The sequence below is a fragment of the Protopterus annectens genome, chromosome 17.part0 (genome assembly GCF_019279795.1).
Source record: "Protopterus annectens isolate FY-2018-M chromosome 17.part0, PAN1.0, whole genome shotgun sequence".
Classification (NCBI taxonomy): Eukaryota; Metazoa; Chordata; order Ceratodontiformes; family Protopteridae; genus Protopterus; species Protopterus annectens.
The window spans coordinates 534571976-534595599 of record NC_056751.1 but is presented as its reverse complement, the minus strand read 5'-3'; the positions used below and the strand labels follow the sequence as shown (position 1 = coordinate 534595599).

The 23624-nt window shown below is 40.3% G+C and overlaps 1 protein-coding gene across 3 annotated transcripts in view; it reads left to right on the top strand.

Moving 5' to 3' along the window:
- Positions 1 to 23624, top strand: part of LOC122791734 (galactoside alpha-(1,2)-fucosyltransferase 2-like) — an 827893-nt gene that overhangs the window by 747803 nt on the left and 56466 nt on the right. For all 3 annotated transcript variants that reach the window (XM_044059642.1, XM_044059643.1, XM_044059641.1), the window contains exon 3: positions 3520 to 3636. The gene's annotated coding sequence lies outside the window, so the exon portion shown is untranslated. The remainder of the gene's footprint in view (positions 1 to 3519; positions 3637 to 23624) is intronic.

Below are 23624 nucleotides of genomic sequence, written 5' to 3'. Positions count from 1 at the left end.
ACACCTATTGGCAAACTGCGCCAATGTGTGATTTATCCCACCATGGGTTTACTAAAAATAGGTCCACTCTTACTAACTTAGTAGACATTAGAATTAAGCTAAAACAGTTATGAATTAAGGGAGGGGGGGGGTTGTTTGCTTTGATCTTCCAAAGGCTTTTGGTTATATTTCACGCCAAGCTATCACTGTTTCCAAGAAACTATGTACAGTAAACACCTTTATAAAGTAAATTGGGTGGCCAACTGGCTTAGCAGAAATCGATGACATGTTCTCAGATTGGGCTAAAATAACAGCCTGTGTTCCACAAGGGTCCATGTCGGGACTTGTTTTATTTAATATTGTGTTTTCTTTTATCCCAATGTCTAAATCCTTTAAGATATCAAAACATGCAGATAACAGGCATCCCAATAGGTTCATAGGTAAACACTAGGCTAGCTGCCCTTGTGGACCATTTTAAGCTTAGCCAATTTCCCTTTTGGGGCTCAAATTAACCTACCCGTTTGATTAGAAATTGACCTTACCCATCCTATGGTGATAATTGTATATTACCCCTAATGAAAATAACTGGGATCATACCACATGTAATTTTTGTACTTTAATGGTTGCTTAAATAAGATACACAACTGGCTTAGGGAGTAATAGACTAAATATTTCCATGGACAAATGTGGATTATTGTTTTTTGGTAGACTTCAACCTTCATGGTATTAGAATTAGTGACATATTAAAATTATAAAAGCTCAAGCTCAACAAGTTAAAAGCAAAGCAATGGCTTAGTCTCAAGACTTTCACTGATCAGGCTTGTATTACATGAGTGAAGTTTTGATGTCAGGCCAGCAATAAAATACAACTCCCTATTTTGTTCCCATAGTAAGTCGCGGTGGTGCAGCGGTAGCATTGTTGCCTCACAGTAAGAGGTTCTCCTGTTCAATTCTTGGCTGGAGCGCTTTCTGTATGGAGTTTGCATGTCCTCCCCACAGTCGAGTGGCATTCGAAAGACATGCGTAGAATGGGCGTGCCTTTGTTGAAGGTTGGGCATCGAGCTGGCACTTCGGTACCAGTAAAAAAATCTACTGCCAATCATTAGCGAACTGGAGTTCCGCTGTAGTGACCCCTAACCGGGAAAAGCCGAAAGAAGAACAACAACAAAGTAAGTGCAGGTTAATGATCTTGGAGAATGCACAGAGAAAATATATCAAGAGAAATATAGCTTACAAGTCCTTCAACTACTGAGGCAGAATCTAGTTACCTGTCCTACACTGTATTAGTTATGAGCAATTAAGGGGCAAGCTGTACTTGTCATTTAGAACACTTAATAGTGATGAATTACATTCAGAACTTTAATGAACATAGACCTGCTTCAAACTAAATTTTCATTTGGGGAGATTGTTTACCTTCAGAAAATGGATACATGCAGAACTATGTTAAGGCCTAGATTCATTTCAAACTTCACAGTGAGCGTGGTTTTGAATGGCCCGTGTGGCCGATATGCATTCTGACTAAACTATGAAACTTTAGTTGAAGAGTAGGTGATGCTTGAATTTTTTTATCTGTTTATTTTATTTCTGTTAAGTTTATTGATGAGGAAGTGGGCCAATCCTCAAGGGATCCGTTTCACCAACAGTCTAGAAGATAAGCAAATAAATGAAGCGTACACTCATACAATGAAATATACACAAGTAGAAGGGATCCGTTTCACCAACAGTCTAGAAGATAAGCAAATAAATGAAGCGTACACTCATACAATGAAATATACACAAGTAGAAGGGATCCGTTTCACCAACAGTCTAGAAGATAAGCAAATAAATGAAGCGTACACTCATACAATGAAATATACACAAGTAGAACAAGGCAATAACACATCAGAGATGCATGCATGTAGAATTAATGCAGTCAGTGCAAAGAATTGGAGAAAGTATGTGACTGGCTTGTAGGGTAATGGAATCCAGGAATACTCCACAGAACACCAAACCTAAAACACAAATTTAATCAGAAACTAAACATATGAAAACTTGACTATTGTTGCTATGTTTATTTTCTGTGAAATTTGTGTTTGTTTTCCTGTTGCATGGAGTATTTTCTGGATTTGGTTACTTTTATCACTATTTTTGCCATCTCCCTTGGTGTAAGAGGAAGGGAGGCTTAACAATAATCATGTGGTTAGTGTACTGCAGAGTGTATTGGGTGTATTGTAAAACCATAGCCATGACTGCAGCAGAGGCAGTGATTTTTTTTTTTTTTGTTTAATAGGGGCTGAAACATCTGCATGAGATTCTTTTGTAGGCTAGAAAGTAGTTCATCTCCTATGGGAGGGAAGACAGTGATTTGACCAAGTTCTTTGGGGATGGAATCCCACAGCCTGAGTTCAAGTATAGAGAAGGTGTGCTGTGGGAATAAAAGAGAAGGTCTAGGCCTGCTTAGTATGTGGGTGTTGTTGGACTGGAAAGCAGCTAGTATGAGGTATCCCTCATGAACAGCCTATATCTAAGGGAAGGGGGTTGGATTCACTATATAGGGCTTTGTGGATTAAGGAGAAGAGTAAAAGGTCTGCACATGCTCCTGAATGCAGACCCAGTAGGCATGATGGAGGGTGTCATACTGGTGTTTATTTTTGGGACAGAGCATTATGAAGCCACAGATTTTATTACAGAGGGTTTTAAACGGTTCTGTGTTTTTGTGGGAGGCATATGTAAATAAAGGAAGTACATATTCAAACTAAAGTTGCCATTTTATTTATACCTAGTCTCTCTGCCATCAAGGTTTAGGTGTTGTGAGATTTGATGACATCTATAAAGAATGTAATTGATTTTTAGCCTTTAGGCTTATTAACATGCCATTGGCTTTATATAATTGTCATTGTTACCAAGTAACCAAGCCCAAGAGCGAAAAGTGACACTGCAAGAAGAAAAAAACAAATGTAAGTGCTTTCATTTCCAGGAATCTGTTTGTCTGATGTTTCTGTAGCATTGGAAATGAAAGCGCTTACATTTGTTTATTAAAATACCATTTTGTGGCTTTGAAGCATCATTTTTTCTTCTTGATTGTCATTGTTGAAGTGACACCCTGACCCTATGTGCAAAAACAGGAAAAAAATGGGGTTGTGGATGGATGGATGAATAGTCCTAGATATTTGAATGAGAGTACTCATTCAGTTGGATGTGTGCTATAGGTGACGGGAGTAGGAAGTGGTGGTAGCTTCACTAGTTTGTAAGGGGACCCTGAAACTGTAACATTTTTGGAATGGGAGGGGATTTCATTGTACACTGTTTTAAAGCCAGGCATTTAGGTAATGGAGTATATGTTGGTGGTCCCAGAGAACATAACTGTAGTTGCTAGAGCAGTGGTAAAAAATGGATGTTATGAATTGAAACATTTGAAGAGGAACTGCAGGTAAGTGTCACAGGGGAAGATAAAGTCTTAAGATATTTTTATTTTATGTTTTATTTATTTATGTTGCAGATGGTCAAATAGTGTTTTCGTGTGTTTTTTCTTATTTTTTATGTTTTTTTTTTCCTTCACAGAAAGTCTTTGTTGTACAGAAGTGATGACAGATGCCACCATGTCCATAAATTCCAGAGATCTAGGAATTAGAAGAACTAGGGGATCCAGCCCATCGCCGTGATGGAAGGAAAATTTGGGTGAGTCTTACCAGCTGAGTGAGAGAGGAGATGCTTGTGATAATGAAGAGGAGGCAGTGGTAATAGAGGCGCTTGTCTTGTTCAGTAAACAGCTGCCAGAATCACCATTACCTTTAGACTTCTAGTCACTTGCTTGGTTTTTAGTGTTGATGTCTCCGTTTCTTGAGCTTATCTGCTCAATGTTCCATTGCTCATACATGTACTGCTCTATGTACTTATGAGCAAGCTGTTGTTTCTTGCATGTGTCTACATTTTTCTGATTATTCATGTATTCATACATTCATCATGTTCAATCTATCTAAGCAAAACTGCACCTTGATAACCATAGAGGAAACAATTGCATTAAGCCACGGGGAGTTTTAGATGCTTTCAGCTGCATTTCAGAGTATTTTAAACAAACTTTTTCATCCAGTGATTGCCTAAACAAAAGCTATGATCAAAGGAAGAAATGTAGTCTTACTTTTAAACTTAGCTTTTTCCTGTTCCTTTCAGTACATCCTAACTGACCAAAACTAATTTGTAATAACTGCAGTGGACATAGCTATATTAAAGGACCACTACAGAAAAAAAATGTAAAAAGATATATTTTTTAAAGTTTCCTTGGGATTGGCTCATTGCAACCTGTATGTACCAGATAGAAGTAGTTACTACTAATTTTACTCAGTTTGTAACCCTGACTGATCTCCTGGGGCAGACATCCTGATGAGAGTTTAGAGAAAATCTCCCCTATGATACACTGTCAGTCCACTGTTTCTGAGAATACAGTGCCCCTAGCTAGGCTGTCATACAAGACTTCCATTCACTTAGAATGGAAGAAGAGGAAAGAGCAGGTAAGTTTGATAGGCCTCAGTTGTTGTTGTGTCTTTTGGCTTATCCCGGTTATGGGTCGCCACAGTAAAACTCTGGTCCGCTAATGTTTGGTAGTGGATTTTTATGTGCCGTTTTACCAGCCCTGACACACAACCTTCAATGAAGGCACGCCCGTTCACTCATGCCTCCACACAGAAGACGCTCTAGCTGAGAGTCGAACGCGACAATGTCTTGCTGTTAGGCGACAATGCTACCGCAGCACCACAAGTACCATTTACTGTCACACAGTGCCTTTTACAAATGTGTTTCCTAACGATGTTACACATTACGTGAAAAAATTTTCCAGAACTGCTAGCTCATTGCTGAGATAACAGAGTTTATTTAGATGTTCAGCTTTGATCTGCTTCAGTTTTTTTTCAATTTACTCCTCCCATATTCCCACCCTCAGCTAGAAGAGTTTCACATTTCCTGCTCTGCTTGGTTCAGCTAATTTGAATGACAATACACATCAAACAGAGTTGCTTGCAGTCAGCCAGGTGTGCTGCTGTCATCTGAATAGCACTTTCACAGTATGTCATGGCAGAAATATGGTTTTGGTAATCTTTAATGTTAAGGAACATGCCCATAACATACACGGATAACAATTGATCTGGGCCACTGACAGATTTAGGTATGACTGTAAACCCATACTCTAACCAAAATGAATATTCATATTTGTCTTAAAAAGAATCGCAGTCCTCTGCATTTTTATCCACTAGGCATGCCACTGATGTGTCCTTCTGTTTGTAGTTACTACTGCTGTTGTGTGCACATATTCATTGCTGGTATGATGTTTTTGAAGCAACATAGTATATTCTTTACTTCATTTTATTTATTTATTTTTTTTATTTATTTTACATTTGTTGACTGGGCTGGTCCAACTGGATATATGTCCATTTTCAGCAGAGGCCCGGAGAGAAAAGCTCCAAGTGAAAAACATTAATAAACAGATTTACAGATATAGCTCAGAGAAAAATAATAATAGCATTAGCATATTTTTACAGTGGCAACAATTAGCAATTAATTACAAATAGAGGGTGTTCAAATTGAACACGATAGCAGAAAAGTAAGTTTTAGTAAAGATTTGTACGCACAATAAATGAGAGCACTAAGAGCAAATTGCAAGCTAGTCAGTCTTAGTACATGGGCAGAGCCAGTGAGTTATGAGGTGAGTTTTGAGATGGGATTTGAAACTGGGAAGAGAGGAGATAGCAGTGAGGTTGGCAGGAAGGGAGTTTCAGGCTTTTCCTATTGAGTTAGAGAACAAGGAGTCGCCTGCCAAGTTGTTGGATTTACGGATTGATATAAGAAGTTTGTTAGAAGAACGTAGGCTTTTGAGGTTGCAATAAGGAGTAATAAGGGTAGTAAGTATAGGGGTGTTGGTAGGTTTGTAGAGGATTTTATGGGTTAAGGAGAGCTGGTGAAATAAGATCAGATTTTGCAGCTTTTGCAAATCTTTGCAGATTTTTCATGCAATGCAGTGTCTACTTACTGTTTGTGCTCTCTTTCAAAATTGTTTTCTTTTGCAGGTTGCCACAACATGCTGTTCTATTCATCAATATACAGAAATTAACACTTTTTTTCAAGAAGCTATATAAACCAGACTTCCTCCTACTGCATTGTTTACACAACAGTCATTTTTTTCTGTAACATTCTTCTTCTTCTTTCAGCTTTTCCCAGTTAGGGGTCGCCACAGCGGAACTTCTGTCCACTAATGATTGGCAGTCAATTTCTATGGTGCCGAGGTGCCTGCCCGACGCCCAACCTTCAATGAAGGCACACCCATTCATGCATGTCTTTCGAATGCCACTCAACCACGGGGAGGACATGCAGACTCCACACAGAAGGCTCTCCAGCCGAGAATCGAACAGGAGAACCTCTTGTTGTGAGGCGACAATGCTACCGCTGCACCACCGCTGCTTAGTAACTGTTGGAATTCAATTATCATATGAAGTTAGTTCCTACAGCAGGGATCAAGCATGACAGGCCCCCTCTATACCACGAAAAAACAACAAAGAAAATGAGCCATCAAACACTTTGTAGGATTTTATATAGACACTAACTAATGTGTATAACAGAGTTGGGTATGGCATTGGTTTCATTAAAAGACAGGGTGCAAAGGGCAAATCTTTGGTTTTAAATAGCTGAGCTAAAACATCGAAGTACTTGTAGGTCATGTACAGACAGCCCATGGCAATGACAAGGCCTACAAACACAGAAAATAAGACATTCTGTAAAGTTAGTATCCAGAGCAATTATGTAGATAACATACATTTCAGCTATCTTACCATCTGCAAGTGCATAACTTGTGCAGCCTGATGAATAACTGTGAGTCTGGCTTTCACTGCAGGAAGGGGCAAGCTGAGCTAACAGGTATCATGCAGAGGAGATGACTTCATTATGCAGACATCATGACTCCTCAGTGATTAACTTCAATGGACTGTTCATCAACAGAATACGAAGAAGGTCTGATGCATATGCATGGGAACCTTAAGTTACAGACAGTGGCTTAGCAAATTCACAGGAATCTTAACAGCAGCATCCGAGGAGGTATGACCAGATTCACTTAGGAAACACGTTTTTTAAACCAAAGAAGAAATGCATATCAATAATTACCAAGTTCTTCTGTCACCAGTTACATTTAAGCATAGACAGCTCACCAGAAAGTAGCTACAATCAAATGGACAGCCATATTTCTGCAGTTATTCACCACTATAAAGACTATCACCTTGGCCATGATATATGAGAGGAGTGGTTGTAGAGATAGCTATGTATCCCAGAGACACCCCCATGTATGGAACAGACTACTCATCCATGTGAAGCAGAGTTCCTCCCTAATACAGTTCAGGAGCAACTTGGACTATTGGATGGGAAACTGGAGATTCATCCCTGGGTTTGGCCCCTATGAATCTGATGAAAACAGGTAGCCGGTAAATGGTTCATCTCCAGGCCTATGCTCCCACGTATCAAGGGTATCATTACTTGTCAGAGATTTGGGATGCATGGACAGGCTTACAAAGGTCCTTGTAGTTAGTCTAGTAAACACCTATGAACAGCAAAAACGTATATTTAATGGATAGCAAAATTCCACAGACACAGGTACTGTGAAGATGGATTATATTTGGGGTGTGATCCAAAGAATAAGGTGGAGCAATTCACATGAGACAGCACTAAGGGCACATCTGTAACAAAGTACAGATGAGACAGCTAATACACCCACAACAAATAAAAATATGAGTCGGTCATTGTCTATGTTGGTGTGAACGACCTGAGATGTACCTCCCTGGACTAAATGAAAAGAGACATGGAAGAGCTCTCTAATCTTGTAGCCAAGACAGGTATGACCCTAGCCCTGAGTAGCATTCTGCCATCGCCCAGAATGATACATCAGTACAAGGACAAAATGATTGACTTCAACAATTAGCTAAGCTTCTGGTGCCATTCTAAGAGGATTCAGTGTTTGTGTCGACAGACCACGATGCTTGGCCAGAGATGGCCTGCACCCGTCGCCCTTCGGATTCCGAATAATTGCTAAGGCTCTTGCCACCTCTATGGTGCCTTTTTTAGGCGTAGTTCAAATGACAAATTCACCACCTTAACAGGAACAGGCAAGCAAAAACTGAGGGTAATGCTACTCAATGGTAGAAGTCTAAATCTCAAAATGTACTCACTCAAGGCACTTCTTAAAATGGAGAACGCCGATATCTGTGCAGTGACTGAGACCTGGTTCAAAAGCGGAGGTGTGTCCCATATTCATATCCACACCTCCAGGCTAGTTGCTCAGCATAATGTATCTGAGGTTATCCAAGTGCAACTAACTCTGAGTAAAACTGCAATCCAAATTGTAGCTTGCTACAGATACCCCACCATGCCCCAGGATTCCCACTCCTCTTTTCTTGATATACTGGAAAACATTAAGGTTCAACCAAACACCCTAATAATGGGCGATTTCAACTACCCCACCATTAACTGGGAAAACCATGTACTAACTCCTTCGCTCAATGCTTTCTGGAATTCATAAATTCCAGTGACCTAGATCAACTCATCCACACCCCCACCAGGGGAAACAATATCCTAGACCTAGTCATTACCAGCATGAGTGACCGGTGTTCCACACCTGAAGTCAACTCCTCGTTGGTCCGATCCGACCATAAGCTAATCACCCTAGATATACACATCCCATCCACACCCCCCATTAAGGAAACCACGGTAAAAAATTTCTCCAAAGCCAACTCTTCATGCTTCTTAAGACAGAAGTGGCGAACTTCATGACACCCATGCCGATAGACAATACAGTTACGACTGCTGAAACCTACACAAATGCACTCTATAAGCATAAATATAAAATTATGCAAATGCATAGTAGACACATTGCAGAGAGAGAGGTGTAATGAGGTACTAAGTATGGTCCTTTTGAGGGTACATAAAGGGAAGGAAGACTAGGTAGGGTCATGGCAAGGGCAGGTCCTGGAAGTGAGAAAATAAGCTGTTAGTTCATTTTTAAAGTGTGAGGTGTGGGAGATTAAACGTAACTCAAGGGGAAGTTTGTTCCAAGCATGGGCAAGGCAGTGTTTGTAGAGTAGTTTGCCTACTGACCTTTTTGGGTGGTAGATATCAAGTAATTGTTGGTTAGAAGTACGGAGGGTCCGGGATGGTATGTAGATGGAGGCTAAGGAAGATAGAGATGGACAGAAGGAGGTTTTATAAAGAATAGAGTGTAGCATATGAAATTGATAAGATAGCAGAAATTGGGGAAGTTCAAGCCATTGAAGAGAGTTTAAAGAAATACAGTGGTTTGAGTTGTATGGTGAGTTAGTATTGAATTTGGCTATTTTATGGTAAGTCCCTCTTCCCATATTAACTTACATGGCTTTCACCAAACTATCAGCACCACCACTAGAATTAGCAAACCTAACAATAAAGAAACAATCCTAGACTGGATACTTATCAATAAACTAGAACATACTTATATAACTGGAACCTTGCCTGATGATGTAAGTGACCACATGCTTACTTACATCATAAGACATGAGAATGACTTTAACAGAACACCCAACTATATCATCTCTAGATCCAAGAAAAACTTTAACCCAGTATTATTTCTAAAGGAACTTCGTGCCTGTGACTGGAATCCCCTTAAAACCCTCCCTCTTGAAGACGCTATTACATATTTCAATAACAAATTCTTAACAATCCTTGACAGGCATGCACCTAAACGTTCTATTAGAATAAAATCCAAACCTGCCCCCTGGCTCTCTAAAGATACCAGACAAATGTTATTACATAGAAATAAATCCTGGACTAAGTGGAGAGCAACTAGAAAGGTCTCAGAACAACAAACATTTAGACAGTTAAGAAATGCAACAAAAAAGCTATTCTTTCTGATAAAAAAACCTATTATTGTAATCTACAGCAATCTCACCACAATAATCCACATAAATTCTGGGCAACCTTAAATAACCTCCTTCATCCTGGCCAGTCTAGTACACCTTCCCCTCTAGGGTCTGAAAACAATACCTCCCATCAAACTGCCAATGCCTTTAACACCTTCTTCACAAACACCATACAGACTCTTGCTACTCGACTAGCCTCAGACAACTCTGATCTACCTAACTCCCCACCTGATTCTCGGCCACCATTCCAACTACAACCTATATCTACCTCATACATCCAAAAACTCATCCACAAACTTAAGTCTAGTACCCCTTCTGCCGATCAGTTACCATCTGAATATCTACAACTTTCAGCTAAAGTAGTCGCTTATCCTATATCTATTCTGATAAACCGTACCATTATTGAAGGAACCATTCCAAATCTCTGGAAACTCTCCCACATTATTCCATTACACAAAGGAGGCAACTCTAATGACTACTCTAACTACAGGCCTATAGCTCTCCTCTAGCCAAGGTTATGGAAAAATGTATCCACCATCAGCTAATGAACTACTTAATTCAACATAACATTCTTGCAAACTGTCAGCACGGTTTCAGGCCTTTTCATAGTACCACCTCAGCTCTCCTATCCTTCACCAATACCATCAATAACAACCGTAATAATAGCACCCTCTCATCAGCACTCTTCATTGACCTGTCTAAATCCTTTGATATGGTAAACCACTCCTTACTCCTAAACACTCTGTCATCCCTGTCTCTAGATGAAAAAGCAATTCTCTGGTTTAGAGCTTACCTTAGTAATAGACAGCAAGCAGTTCTTTTGGAGAATCAACTATCATCTCTCCTACCTATTTCCATTGGTGTCCCTCAAGGCTCTATTCTTGGTCCTCTCCTTTTTTCCTTATTCATAAATGACCTACAAACAGTTATTCCACAAGCCACCTGTATACAATATGCTGATGACTCTACAATCATATGCTCCGCCAACTCTATATCTGAACTCCAATCTTTAACCCAGACAGCCTTCAGCACAGTATAGGCTTGGGTCTTGAAACAGTGCCTTCTTCTGAATGCCAAAAAGACCAAGCTACTACTGTTTACAACTAATACCAAGTCCTCACCCTTAAACTTCTACATCCAATCCAGTAATGGCACTATGATATCCCCCGACTCTTCCACCAAATTATTAGGAGTCACAATTGATAATAACCTTACCTTTGATATTCACATAAATAATACTATTAAATCTGTTAACAAAAACTAGGCTCCCTTTACAAGATAAAACCATTCTTAACTCCCACAGCCAGAACTACCATTGCTCACTCCCACCTAATTTCAACTCTTCTATATGCTGCACCCATATACACTAATCTAAAAAAAAGTAATCTTGCTAAGCTAGCCAACTCCTATAACAGTATTGCTAGATTTGCCACTGGAAACCCATACAGAACTCACCACTGTCTTAACCTTCATCAGCTAGACTGGCTCAAACTAAAAAACATCCTAATACTTTCTCAACTCACCATTGTTTATAAGATCTTTTACCAAACCAACAACACACCAATACTCAACAACCTTATAGTACCCTATAGAAATCTTAATTCTTTACGCTCCTCCAATAAACTCTTAGCTAGCACCACCAAGTCAAGTAACTTGGTTGGTGACTCACTGTTCTCCAATACACTTGGGAAAACAATGGAACCTCCTGCCATCTGACCTAACCTCACTCCCCTCCCTTCCACTCTTTAAACAAAGACTTAAAAAACACTTTAAAACTAACTGGCTTTGCCCTTGCTGTTACCCAGACTAATACTATGCAGTTTCTCTTAATTAGCTACTGTCCTCCCCTCTATGCTGTATACTCCTCTGTATGTTGTAAGTACTTTAAGCTATCTGTGGCTCATTCATAATTATTCAAAATACAGCCTCTTATGTATCCAGAAGGCACTATTCCTATCAAGTCTTTACATTTCCTCCTTCTCCCCCTTTACTGACTAACCCTTAGGAAATAGACTGGCAGGATTACACTACAGTAACCAAGGTTGTAAGTCTTTCCTAACAATGTCTTGGAGCTATCCCCACATATTCTAACATTAAAAATATCTGCGTATGTATTATGCGTTAATATAATGTGTCTCTTATTCATCCCATACTTTAATTGGGAACTCATTTTGTGTCTCCTAGCCTACCATAATTTATATTGTTATACCCTTCTTGAATTTTGTAATAATCTGTTTGGTGTGGTTTATTTGTGGAGCTTTTCTCCTCGGGCCTCTACTAAAATGGAAATAGATCCAGCTAGACCAGCCCAGTCAACAAATGTAAAATAAAAATAAAATAAAATAAAAGTCTGTTAGAGTTTGTTTAGAATGGAGGCCTGGATATTGGTAAGAACTGGGGCAGCATATAAGAGGGAGGGGAGGAGGAGTGCCTGGCCCATGGTAAGTCTAGATTCAGGGGTTAGGAATTTTTTGTTCCGATATAGACGACCTAGTTTCTGGTTTGTTTTTTTTTATACACTGGAGTATGTGTAGGTTGAACTTTATTTCATCATCGATAATGACTCCTAGGAGTTTTGTGTGGGTGTCAGGTTGGATAGTTGCATTGTTAGAAGATTTAATAAAAAAGGAGGTTTTGTGATGAGAAAGAGAACAGGGAAGGAAAAGTAGGAGTTTGGTCTTTTTGGGATTTAGGATCAGTAGGTTGTGAGAGAGCTATTGTTCAGTGGATAGTAGGGCTTGTTGGGTCAGGGAGTGTAGTTCAGGAATGTTACTTGAGATGGGGTAATCAGTATACTGAATAAGGAAGGATTTTTTGCATGAGGTGTAAAGATCATTGTTGAAGATGTTAAACAAAAGGGGTCCCAAGATGGAGCCTTGGGGAACACCAGTGGAGATGGGAAGGAAAGGTGAGGAGGATGAGAACATTTGACAGATTGTTCCCTGCCAGATAGGTAACTATTAAACCAGGCAAGTGCAGTGGGAGATAGGTGAAGATTTGCAAGTTTGGATAGTAGTAGAGGATGAGAGACAATATCAAAGGCTTTGGAGAGATCTAGGAAGAGACAGAAAATGAGTTTATTGTTGTCTAGGGCCTCTGCAATGATATGAGTGAAGGAGAGGAGGGCAGTGGTGGTGCTGTGGTGAGGACGAAATCCATGCTGGTTAGGAGTAAGTAAGTGGTGCGTGAGGAGGTGATTGAAAAGCTGCGAGTGGATACATTTTTCTAATATCTTGGAGAGGGGGGACAGAATGGTAATGGGTCAGTGGAGTTTCCACCTTTATGAAGAGGGATAGTAAAAAAAGATTTCCAAAGGGTGGGGACAGTTGATTCCAGAATAGATCTATTAATTAGTATAGATATAGGATATGCAATTGAGTTAGCAGCAAGTGTGAGGAATGTAGGAGATAGATTGTCAGTGGAGGGAGAGCAAGGTTTTAGCTTGAGTAGTAGAGATTTGATGTAAGTAATGGGAACTGGCTCAAAAGAAAACAAAGTTGTGCTAGTGGGACTTGGAGGGGTGGGTGTCGAAGTAGAGTTTGGCTTAGAAGTTACCAGATTTTGGATGGAAGAAATAGTGTTTATTTAGGAGGGTAGCTGATTCCTGAGAGGAAGAGTTAGGGTATGGGGAGGGATTACAGGGCTTTCCAGGATAGAGGTTGTTGAGAGTTGACCAGAATTTTCAAGAATTGGATTTGTCGTTAAGCTGAGCAGAGCTATAGTATAACTTTTTGTCATTAGTTGTATGTTTTTTGCAAGGTTCCTCAGTTGCCTGTATTTTTGAAGAAGAGGTGGTTGTTTAGTTTTAGTCCAGGTTTTCCAAGCACTCTCTCTTTGTTTCATAAGGGACCTAGTCTCCCTGGAGAGCCAGGGAGCATGATTTGATTTTACTCTGATCTTCCTAGAGGGAGCTAAGGAGTTTAGAGTACTCCTGAAGATGCTATTGAAAGTGCTTACAGCATCGTTTAGGGAGAAGTGTTTTAGGATGGACCAATCTATGTTGTGGAGAATGGAGTTAAATTGGGATGAATTGAAAGTCTTTGATAAGGTGGGGTTTAGGAATATGGGAGTAGTGTCTTAAGATGGTGGTAGGGAGATGATCACTGAGGGAGTCAGGTAAGGTAGTGCGATTGTGGTATTGGTGGGGGGAATTGGTAAGGATCCAGTCTATGATAGAGTTGGAGGTGGAATTTTTATGGAAGCGAGTGGGAGATGTTATAAGTTGGTGGAAGCCGTGTAGGTAGATACTGAGTTGGGGGGAGTTAGTTGTGAGTTTGAACCAATCAATGTTGACATCACCAAGGATAAGTGTCTTATACGGTATGTTGTGGGAGAACCAGGATAGGATGTTTTCAAGAATGGGCATATTGTTACCAGGAGGAAGGTAGATAGAGGCAATTGCAAGTTTTTTTGTGGGGATTCAGAGATGGCAGTTAAGGATGATGATTTCAGCTGGGAGGAAGTCAGGAATTGGGGAAGGGTATGGTGAGAGGTTAAGGTTGTTTGAGTAGAGGATGGCCATGCCACCCACTTTTTTTAAACGTCTGTCAGATCAGAAGAATTCCTTATGCAGACATTGTGATTTCTCAATCAATGAATCCAAAGTGTTTGGCTGAATGCAGAGAAGATGGAGGTGTGATGGAAATGGATGTGAATTCTAAGTCCGAGTTAATGGGCTAAGATATTAGAAAGTACTGTTTTGCATTGCCAGCAGCCACAACAAGCTTTTATATTCACTGATATCCAAAATATCATACATTTCCTCAAGGTGCCAGTTAAACCGGACTGGCCACACCCAACTCAGTTTTAGACTACTAACAGTTAGTGCGTAACCGTGACTGCTGTTTTTCAAGTATCTCATATTTTTTATTACAGCAGGGATCAGGGATGAAAGGCCATCTTGCACATCAACTACAAATCCAATGAGATGACATCAATTAATATAATTATACAGAGATATCAACTGGAATGTATCAGGGATGGGCTATGGCTTCTGAAGAAGCAAATGGTGCAAAGCTCAAAGTTTGGGTTTTAAATAGCTGAACTGAGAATATTAAAATACAGGCAAGCTTGCAATTGTACAAACATCCCATGACAAGAGCACTGCATAAAGACAAAGATTATATAAACATGTCTCTAAAGTTAAAGACAGATTAGTTATACAGGTAAGACTCCTTTCATGTATCTTTGCATCTACAAGTGCATAAGTTGTGAAGGCTAGTGAATAACAATGACTCTGGCTTTGAGTACAGGAAGGGGCAAGCTCAGCTAACACGTATCATGCTGAGCAGATGAATGCACTGTACAGACATCACGGCTCCTCAGTGTAACTTCAATTGACTGTTCAGCAACAGAAGGTGAATGAGGTGTGAGTGGATATTCATGAGAATGGCTTAGCATATTCACAGGAATCTTAACCATAGCATCAGATGAGGTATGAGCAGTGTCACATAGGAAACCTAGCAAACCAGTGATTAAACTGAAGAAACACAGAGACATCAAAGTCTGGACAGGAAATGAGAAAGTAGCTCAAAACAAGTATACTTCTATATTTGTGCAATCACTATTCCATTATACCATATGACCATCAAATTGCAGGTTTCCTTACATAGGTACCATTCAAATTGTTTATGCAAGCCACATCAAATAAAGGCACGTCACCAAATAGAAGGCAGCCATTGGAGTGACACTGACTGTTGTTCACACTGTATTGTGGTATTCAAATATAACTGGGAAAGAAACTATACTGCAGTCATCTAAATACCACACTACCTGCTTCTGACCAGCAAAGCAGCATCATTCTGGTTCTAACATGTAATCCACCAGGTATGAACACTGTTAGAAATGCATCTCCCTGAAAATGAATATACTGACACGCTTTAGTGAACCCTCCGCTGATTGTTCGGGCTTACTGTATAGCTGAAATGCATAATTCACAATGTATTAAGCACCACTGGGAATTGCTAGATCTTGGATACTCAGTATACATTATAAAGAAAATTATTCCCTTTTTATATTCCAATGCTTCCTTGTTTTTTCTACAAGAAAAGTAAATAAAGTGTTATATACAAAGTCTACTGCTCAGTCCAGTAACTTTTCCTCCACTACCTGAAACATAGGTTATGGCTAGGTTTGAATGTACTCCATAAAGGGTCTATGTGCCACCTATTGGCTGTATGTCTGCCATAAAGCTCCACAGCCATGTCAATAAGGTAATGGCCGATGCTTGTGCAGTTGTCCAGCCTGGGTTACTGTCAACAGCTCTGAGTGCAATCTGTATGCAAGATCAATGAACCTGCCAAACATGAAGTGAGAATTGCTACTCACTGTAACTTATCTGATAGGATGCAGCATGGAGGAAGATGGCATGATGGTACCGAGGTGGCAGGACATCCCATGTGTCCATCACACAAAATGGAAGGGCAGAGAAGCCAACACAAAAGTGGCCAATATGCTACTCAGGTAAACTTCCCCTACCAAGGAAAGGCTACACACAATCAGCTGCAAGTCATTGTCAGAGAGGGACCAACGGTCAAACAAGACCAGGTTGATGACCTGGAAGTTGACTGGAGACAAGCTATTCGAGTTTGTGGAATAACTCAGTGATCCGAAAAAGAGATGAATTCAGTGTAGTTTTAGAAGCATAGCAGTAGTATGAGGACTACATTAACTCACAAGTGGTGAGCACAGAATGCTAATAAGGTACATAAGAAAATTGGAGTAGTCCGGGCACTGCACAAAATAAACATGCCGGTCAGAAAAAAGTGGGAGAATGAAAACAACAAATCAGGCAAGTCATGAATACTGGTTGCCCAACGAAGAAGCTAAGAAACGAGTTGCAAAACAAAAGAAAAGGGATTTGAGGCACTCCAACAAATTCTGCAAAAGACAGTAGAGGTGGCCCAAAGAAGCATCAGCTTACAAGAGAAAGACAGAAGGATAACAAATACAATTACCTTTCGTAAATGAATGCCAGCAACAACATGCTCACTAGTCACCAGGATATTATAGGCAGACAGAAGGCATATTTGCAACACCTTGGGAATGATAATAACCAACAGATGCTATAGTGCCCCTGGCAGTGGCAAAGAAACGAGACAAAAAGGATACCACCCTGGAAGTAAAAATATCACCAATGACAATGAGTCACTGAAAACAGCATGGTTGACATGAAGTCACAGTAGATATGATAAAGCTGCTGAGTGAGATTGGGGAGAAATGGCTCCTTAGTGTACTGCTGGAGGTATGGACAGAAAAAAAATATCACAAATTACTAGAGAATAATCACACTGGAGCCAGTGTGCAAGAACAAATGGCACGTCCACAACTGTGAGCAGGACAAACGCTACAAACTCCTGTCACACTGCATGAAAGTTATGGAGATGGGGTTCATTAAATGGACATGCGGGGTCGTAGAATGTAATTCCTATGAGATGCAGCATAACTGACTTAATGTTTGCTGAGAGACAGTCTAGAAGATGTGAGAAATGAATGAGCATAACTGATTCAATGTTTGCTGAGACAGTCTAGAAGATGTGAGAAATGAATGAGCATAACTGACTCAATGTTTGCTGAGACAGTCTAGAAGATGCGTGAGATGATGAGAGAGTCCAGTGCTCACTCCTATACTTGGATAAAGTAGATGACAAGGTCCCTTGAAAGCACTGTTGGGCAGTTCTGTGGTAGTTCAAACTCCAGGAAACATTGGTAGAATTAGTGCAGGTGAAGTACAAGGACTCAATGAATCAACCATGAACCATCTTCTTTCTCCACCAATACGTACACACTTTTTCAGTCTAAAGCAGAATCGGTTATAGAACTACACAAACTGCCAGTCACTACTACAAATGTGTAATTTTTCCAGTGGGTAAGACATCTCAATCCCACAGTAAAGGGTGTTATGGAGAAAGTGGTGAGGCAGTTCCCTGATTACAAGCCATAATAACCCTAACTTATCTGGGTCATGTTTTTTCAGCTTATCATAAGAATACTTTTGAAGTGGCTGGCATCTATTTAAGGCCAATTGCTGATGTGATCTAGCATTCCACGCCGCTGCTGCATCAGGTATTAAAAATAGTAAAAAGGGCATTTCTGATTCACTTTATGCCAACAGAGTTTGTACTGGAAATGCATTTACCACTAATGCAATGTCTCTCAGATCGGAGGGATTTGTAATGATAATTTCTGTCTTAAGTTCATAGGTAAGTACTAGGCTATCTGCCCGAGGGCATATGTAAGCCTAGCCTGAATGTGTTGGCTTTCGCCGCCCCCTTAGATTAGTTCCCTGTGCCTCTGTCCAGCAGAGACATTAGTTCCCTGTGCCTCTGTCCAGCAGAGCCACTGCAGTGATGCCCGAGGTAAATTTTCTGTTTCCCATCCACTCGTCAAGGTTTCTCTTGAAGAGTGTTAGTGAGGGGCTCTGCCTAATGTAGATTGGAATCCTGTGCCAAAGCATGGGGAGTCTCTGGGACAGGAATCTATCCCTCCAGCAATTCCTATTTATCGTTATGCTGAGGTTTAGATCCCTAGAGCATGTGGCTCTCAGGGATTTGGGTTTTAGATGGAGCATGTCCATCAATTCTGGGTTGGACATGGCCTTGTATGTCAGGCAGAGATCACCTCAGAGTAGGTGGTATGCAACCGAGTACAGCTGGAGTTTCTTCAGTCGGGCTGCATAGGGCATCTGTTTGAGGCCAGTAATCCTCTTGGTGAGGTACTTCTGTGGTCTTTCCAGCTGTTGCAGGTGTCTTTTAAGGTACATCCCAAATAGGGTGTTGTACTCTATAATGGGTCTGATGAGTGATGAGTAGAGGGGCACAATAACCTCTTTTGTTCTAGATGCGAACCCTTTTGTGATTAGGTGGGCCACATAGAAAGATTTTCTAACCACTTTGGCAATAAGTTGGCACTCCTACTGTAATGCCTTCCCCGGTAAGTAAACATCACACGATGGTCTCCTTTGAAGTAAAAATAAAACCTAGATCTTCAGCTAAACATTGAATATCCAGGAACTATTCTAAGGCTAACCTCCTGCTATTAAGTGAAAACCTTGCAATATTTCAATCCCCCATAAACCCTAAGAACACTTCTGCCTGTGCAGAACTGTTGACAAAAACACTATACAAGCATGTTAATAGCTGCATAGAGGCAGCTGTACCTACCAGGAAGAAGTACAGAATGAACTAAAAAAAAAAGCCACCCTGGTTAAATCACAAAGTCAATTTAATGTATAACAGGAGGAAGAAAATCATGGCAAAATTTAAGAGGTGCAGCACCCAGCAGGATAAAAGCACACTCAAACTAAACAACTCAGTGGACAGAAAATATACCAAAGCCAAATTTGAGGCAAGTTTGGCCTCCCATGCCAACAATCACCACCACCACCACCAAGCATTCTTTACCTATGTCTGCAACCTAAAAGGCAATACACAATTGTGTGCAGAGCTCATTGTAAATGGAACCACCTATACTGAGCCAGAAGATATAGCAAATCTCTGGGCTGATAAATTCAGCTCCAACTTTACTTGTCTCTCCACCTCAACCTTCCCTTAGGAAAATTAACAAATATAACTCCCCTACTATCATTAGGGAACAGGTCCTTAAATATTCTCTCTAAGACCAAGAACACTGCATCAATGGGCACAGACAATATCCCTAGATGCCTTGTAAATAGCATGAAACATGACCATCATGGCCTCTAGAATTACTATATTAACTGTAGCCTCTAAACAGGCTTCGTGCATCATGAATGGAAAAAAGCAACAGCCATCCCTCTGCACGAAGGTGTGCCATCTACAGACCATGGAAACTACAGACCCCTAAGTCTCACTAGTCTTATATGTAAAGCCGTGGAAAGAATTATCATGGAGATGATCAGTAGAGATATAGTAAACCTCCATTTTAGTCAAGGGCAGTTCATACCTACTCAATCTGGTGGACTTCTTTGACAAGGTCACCAATGCAACAGATAAGAGAAAAATCATTCAGGCTGCCTACTTTGACCTGGCCAAGGTATTTGACAATATCCCCACTTGAGCACTGTTGACAAACTCAAGAGGTTAGTTACAAACCCGGATGTCAGTTGGTGGATAGCCAACTGGCTCACAGACAGGACCCAGGAAGTTATAAGTGGGGAGTCCACCTCTACAAAGAGGCCAGTGACAACTGGAGTCCCACAGGGATCATTCCTTGGACTGCTCCTTTTTGGCATTTACTTCTCAGAGGTCACGGCCAATGTTAGTGGTCTTTCGCTGACTACATTTGCAGATGATTGCAAATTAGGAGCTGTCATTGAATCCCACACTGACAAAGTATTCTCCAGGAGGGGCTGACACAGTTAAACAGCTGATGTCTGAGCCATGGACTAAAACTAAATGCCAAGAAATGCATAATTAGTACCTTCTGGAAAGTCGTCCATCTCTGGTAACTATCAAATTGACAACACACCCCTTAGAGTTGACCCAGCAGTTAGGGACTTAGGGACACACATAGATAGTACTCTAGTCTTTGATCATCACATATCTACAGTGGTGAGGAAATCATTTTATGTTGCGCAACTTATAAACAAAGGTATAGCATCCAAGTCTAAGTAAGTCATTGTTCCACTGTATTCGGCATTCATCAGACCATTCATTGAGTAGAATGCCCCCTTTGGTATATACCTAACCAGGCATATTCAACTGGAATGTCCACAGAGGTTGCTCAATAAAAGAATAAAAGGGCACAAGTAATATGACCTATGCTGACCGAGTCAAGCCCCTACCCTTGTATTCTGTGTCCTACAAGCTTTTGAGGAGAGATCTATGCCTGGCATGCAGGGCATTGTCAGACCCCACTCTGATGGACCTCCTGCATATCCACAAAATTAACAGTACCAGAATTACCCATTCTAAAGAATTAAACCTTGCCTATGATATAAATAAGACCTTCTGGAGAGATAGGTATGTATCACAGAGACTACCCCGCCTCTGGAACAGGCTTCCCCCATCCATGTGAAGGAAAGTTCCTGCCTAACTCAAATTAAAGTGCAACGTGGACAATTGGATGGGAAACCGGAAATGGATCCCTGGTTTGGCACCCATGTCTTTAATGGACACAGGTAGCCTGTAAATGGTTCATCTGTCAGGCCTATGGTCACACTTATCAAGGGTATCAGAACTGGTCAGAAAGTTGGGATGCATGACTAGGCTTATAAAGGCCCTTGAGGTCGTTAGCCTAGTAAAGACCTATGAACCCATAAATGGAAATAGTAATCAGGGAACTAATCGAGCAGGACATAAGGAACCTCCAAACACTGAACCCATATCTGTTTGGAATCATCAACGGCAGGTCATGCCTACTCAGCCTGGTGCATTTTTTTAAAAGGTCATCAAACCAATAGATGAAGGGAAAATGGTACATACAGTATACCTCAACTTGGCCATAGCTTTTGACACAATTGCTCATGAAAATATAGTAGAAAGCTACATACACTGGCAAAGAACACTTAATTCAATAGATGGATTGTCAAACCATGTCACAGATAAAAATCAGGAAATAAAAATCGAGTACATTACCTCTACAAAGATACCAGTCACCAGTGGAGTGACCAGGGTTCTGTGCTGGAGCATCTCCTTTTTGGAATCTACTTTCCTGAATTAAAAGCTACTGCCAAAGGGCTCTGGCTGACTAAGCTTACAGATGACTGCAAGATAGGAGCAGTCAATGAATCCCCAAGTGACTTAGCATCCTGCATAAACATTTGTCCCAACTAAGTAACTGATGCCAAAATCATGGACTAAAACTAAATGCCAAAGAATGTATTATTGTATACTTTGGGAAGCCATCCATCCTAGGGAACTACCACACTGACAACATGACCCTAAGAGTTGACCCAGTTGTTCAGGATTTGGGATCTTATGTGGGCAGTGCCATACCTTTTGAACAAAATGTGCCCACAGTTGTAATTTCTTACTTCCTTCTGTATTGCATATTTTATAAACAATAGGGTTGTGTCTAGATCTAGGAATGAGTTTGTTCTATGTTACTCAGCAGTCATTATGCCAGTTATTGAATCTAATGTCCCCTTTTCCATGAATATGTCCAGACACATGCAACAAGTACAGCAACCGTAGAGATACTTTGTTAAAAGGATACAAGGCCTAAACTACATGTCCTAAACGGAACTACTCAAAGCCCTTCCACTACACTCAGTGTCCTACAGACTGCTAAAAGGTTACCCGTGTCTGGCATGCAAGCCATCCAACAGCCCAGTACTGATGGATTAACTGCAAATAAGTACAGTGGCATCAGAAATACTCTGCCGAGGGTTCTAAGTCTCTTCTGCAACATCAACAGAATTGTTTGGTGGGATAGGTAAATCTTGTTCAGGATACTGCTGCTCTGGAACAGACTTCCCATCCATACAAAACAAATGTCATCCCTGTCCATAGTCAAGCAGAATTTGGATCTATGGATGGGAAACAGATAAATTACCCGGGTCTATATTAGATGACCAAAAGTTTTGTTAAGCGAATGCTCACGAGTGAAAATGCCGGGAATTGAAAGGGTGTTTGTGGGGTCATGGTACAGTGAGGAGTGGGATATTTGCCTTTCCTCACTGTAGTGCGATCTCGGAGTTGGAATATATAGTTAGCGGGGGGTGAAGTTTGATTCCTGGCATTTTCGTTCATGTGAGCGTTAGCTTAAAAAAAAATTTGGTTATCTAATATAGACCTAATTACCCTAGGAGTGCCCTCTGTAATACTAATGGACAGAGACAGCTCTTAATGCTTTAGTGCAAGTATGGGTCCTCTGAAATTATCTATAGTACAATCTCAGTTATTCTCATTAGGGGTGATCTATAAAATTATTGACCATGGGATGATTAAGACCAGTCTCTAAAAAAATGTGATATGTTAATTGAATTGCAAAAAGGGAAACCGGCCAGGCTTAAAAAAGTCTAGTTACCTATGAACCTTTAAAAATGTCAAAAACGTATTAATACCCTAATTTATTTATTTATACCTGGAATACATTTTAAAAATACATGAACCAGTGTAAATGTCTTTGTCATTGGTTTGGGAAGAGACAGAAGGATAAGGGTATTTGTATCTCAGAAGTCAAATCAAATGTAAAGGGTTAATATCTGACTAAGTCTGTAGATGACTGTAAACCTGCTACCATTATAAATTCCCAAGAGGATGCCAAAGTCCGCCAAGAGGGCATTTCCAAAACAAATAACTAGTACCAAAACCATGGACCACAACAAAATGCTAGGAAATGTACATTGATTATATCCTGCAGCAAGCATGACTTTTCTTGTAATTATCAGACTGACAACACACACATAAAAGTTGATGATATACTGCGGGACATGAGAACTTACGTTGACAACCAAATGTCAGGGATCTGGGAGTGTGTGTGTGTGTGTATATATATATATACATATATATATATATATATATATATATATATATATATATATATATATATATATATATATATATATATATAAAACTATGTTGTTTAGGGTTTAGGGTCCCTCCTGCTTGATCATCACATATCCACTGTTAAGGAAGTCCTTTTTCAATGCAGAGCTTATATCTAGGGGTATGGTATCAATGTCCAGGAATGTAATTATTCCAATGCACTCTGCTTTCATAAGGCTGCTCATTGAATTTAATGTTCCATTCGGTAAACACCAATCCAAATAATTGTCACAACTGGGGCAACCACAACTCACTTTCTCACCCAAAGAAATCAGGG